The sequence below is a fragment of the Vulpes lagopus genome, chromosome 11, assembly GCF_018345385.1.
Source record: "Vulpes lagopus strain Blue_001 chromosome 11, ASM1834538v1, whole genome shotgun sequence".
NCBI lineage: Eukaryota > Metazoa > Chordata > Mammalia > Carnivora > Canidae > Vulpes > Vulpes lagopus.
The window spans coordinates 79680478-79683830 of record NC_054834.1 but is presented as its reverse complement, the minus strand read 5'-3'; the positions used below and the strand labels follow the sequence as shown (position 1 = coordinate 79683830).

At 42.2% G+C, this 3353-nt stretch overlaps 1 pseudogene; it reads right to left on the bottom strand.

The window, feature by feature from the left end:
* Window positions 1–851: 851 nt before the first annotated feature.
* LOC121472307 lies at window positions 852–2582 on the bottom strand (annotated as a pseudogene).
* Between the last annotated feature and the right edge of the window lie 771 nt (window positions 2583–3353).

Here is a 3353-nt window from a genome sequence, read left to right as displayed (position 1 = left end):
ATGAATTTTAAAGAGACATAATACAGGCCATAATAGTCACTTTGTTTTCTTTCTGGATATAAAATATGTAAGTAATAAATATTTTCATAATGTCCTATCTTGATTGTTATAGTAGTGCAGGAGCCTTATTCCAATTTCCCCTCCTGCCAGGGAGAAAGCATCTGATTTAGAAAGGGCATTTAATTAACATTTGTCAAATAAGTGAATCACTAGATCTAACACATAGACCTACTTTGTAAATTAATATGTATATGTTCTACAGACTTCTCAAATGCACCCCCAACAAATCTGATCAGATCCCCTTCTCACAAATCCTTCCCTGCTCCATGCACTGCTCCAGTCAGAATCCTTCATTTCTCCCTCTCTTTTTTGCTCTCTTCTAGTTAGTCATCAAGTTTTGCAGATGCTACCTCATTAAAAGGTCTTCAACCCATGCATTCCTCTTTATTTGTGTCATAAAGTTTATATCTCATATTATTGCAACACACTTGTACCAACACACTTGAACCATAAAACTTCACTCTCCACACTGATCGTCTTCATACCTGGTCTTCTGCTAAAATTCTTCAATTGTTTCCACTGTTCTTAACATGATTTTTGAGCTCCTTCTTTTAGGGCCCTAAATGAACTCATCGCTTCTTACCTTTTTCATGTCTCACCACTCTCCATTTCATAGCCCATTGCCCCATGATATTGAATGACATCTCAGCTCTCAAGCTGACCATGAACTTTGTCTCTTTTAACCATTATCTTATATTCCTTCCTCTTTTTTCCCCCAATGTTCAGTTTCCTTTAATAATCCCCATCTTCTTTCAAGAAGGTGCAGGCAGCTAGGTGATGGTAAGAGATGTTCACTTGAAGATCTTGCCATGATTGAATGCTGTGCCCACATGCTGGAAGGTGGAAGGCCCCCTTCCCAGGAAAAGTACTCCTGAACAAGCATCTGGGTCTCCTCACAGCTAGGATCCAGCTTCTGCCACATATGACTTGAAGTCCGCCTGACAATATGGATTCAGCAGAAAGGCAGGCTCCTGGCCTTAGACCCAGACTCAAGAAACGGTGCTGCTATTCTTGGTTTCAAAGAGAATGACACCTGGCAAAGACATTCTTCCTCAGTTTGTCCAACCCCTGGAACATTCTGATGATGAAGTTGCAGCTCATGAAGGTCTGGGTGAGCTCTTCAGGAAAGCAGTAGTCAGAATACCACAGAGACCAGTTATCCTTATCAAAGTGCTCTGAAACAAGTGGCAGCACCACAGACAGGATGTCTTCATTGGAGTATTTGTGTTTAAATTCATCCAACACAAAGGTACTCTTAGGCAAGTGAGCAAAGGGATCCTTGGCCTTTGGCTCAGCAGCCAGCACATGCTCACATTCATCCATCTCCTCCTCAGAAGCAGGGGCAGCAGCCCTTTTTTTTCCCACTTTCCACTCAGCATGGGGCTTCCGCTTCTTTTCTCAAGAAACTAGGGATCCCTGGGTGGCGCAGCGGTTTGGCGCCTGCCTTTGGCCCGGGGCGCGATCCTGGAGACCGGGGATCGAATCCCACGTCGGGCTCCCGGTGCATGGAGCCTGCTTCTTCCTCCGCCTGTGTCTCTGCCTCTCTCTCTCTCTGTGACTATCATAAATAAAAAAAAAAAAAAAAAAAAAAAAAAAAGAAACTTTGTCTTTCCATGGGGTGTCCTTTTCGGGCTGGCTCTCTGAAAACTTTTTAGCATCAACCTGGGCCATCTTCTTATGGAGTTTCACCTCCCCCCAAATAGCCCCAAAATGGGGCTAGTTAATGTAAGTGAAGAACCAGTGGTCAGTGTTGGAGAAGGGCTGGTGGAAAGAAGCCTCCAGGATTTGTTTATTGAGCCATGACAGACAATTGTGATATCAGCCAGCATCACACATTTGCCCACCAGGAAAGTCCTCATCTTTAAGTAAGCATCCAGTAGCCCCAGAATTGGCCTCATCTCCTTTGCCTTTTCTGTGGCCTACTTGTTGTGGTGCACAATGCCAAAAGTGGCGAGCACCCAGGTACTCGCTTGGAGCACTATGTCACTATCCTCAAAGCTCACCCACTGTACCACTTGAGCTGCTGGCTCTGTGGTACTTGCCTGTAGCTTCTCATTGCTCACACAGTAGGCAATGGCACGTCCCTCGAACACAGAGAAACCATCATCACCTTCAAATTCTGGAATCTTGCTGGCAGGAAATTTATGAAGAAATTCAGGGGTGTAGGGCAGCCCGGGTGGCTCAGTAGCTTAGCACCGCCTTCAGCCCAGGGCCTGATCCTGGAGTCCCGGGATCGAGTTGCACGTCGGTCTCCCTGCATGGAGCCTGCTTCTCCCTCTGCCTCTCTCTCTCTCATTCTGTGTGTGTGTGTGTGTGTGTGTGTGTGTGTGTGTGTGTGTCTCACGAATAAATAAATAAAATCTTAAAAAAAAAAAAAAAGAAACTCAGGGGTGTAGTTGGTTTGGCTAAAGTGGAAGTGGGGTAGTGCAGAGAGTACTTGGAGCCCTGCTGTTCTGAGCAGCAATGAGAGGCTTGAAGGCCCTCCAGTTTTCAGGATATGTGTATAGGGTCCTGGCTGGCATCGTGATTCCACAAAGAAAAAGCTGTTCCTTTCATAACCTGGAACATTCTTCCCATTTATCTCTTACCTTTATTTGCAACTGTCAGAGTCCCATTTGAACCTTTGGACTCAGTTAAAGGATCACCTCCTGTTTAGAGTTTCTGTTGAACACAGAATCTGAGAGCTGCTTCTGTTTTTCTCTTACCAGAGGCTGGTTAAAAGGAAAACTTGGAAACTTTATAACTATTACAAACATAAGATAAAGTGGCTGGGTTCAAAATTAGTCATATCAGGAATAACTAGGCTTCATATGTGTAAATCAAAACCTGCTACAAGTTCTAATGAAAGGAGACAACATTTGCAGTAACAATTGTGTAAAATATCTAGGGTAAAGGACCTTTAAAAAAAAAAAAAAAAAAAAAAACCTCTCCAAAGGAAACAAAAACTAGTGAGAAATACAAATGAAGACTTAAACAAATGGAAATAGTACTATTCATGACTAAGTGAACTCAAAGATTTCACTTACCCCTAAGTTAATCTACAAATTTTATATTTATTTATTCAATAAAAATACCAGTATTATATTTTTATTTGATAAGCAGTTTCAAAATGTCAAGCAGAAAATAAACCAGTAAAAATAGCCACAAAACTGTGGAGGAGGGGGAAATGAGTAATACCTTATTTCTAATACCATAAGAAATACCATATGAATCATAGATTTGAATGTAAATTTGAAGCTTCCAACATTTTTGTTATTGGCAAAGGCAATAAACCATGGATTTCTCTTCCCCAT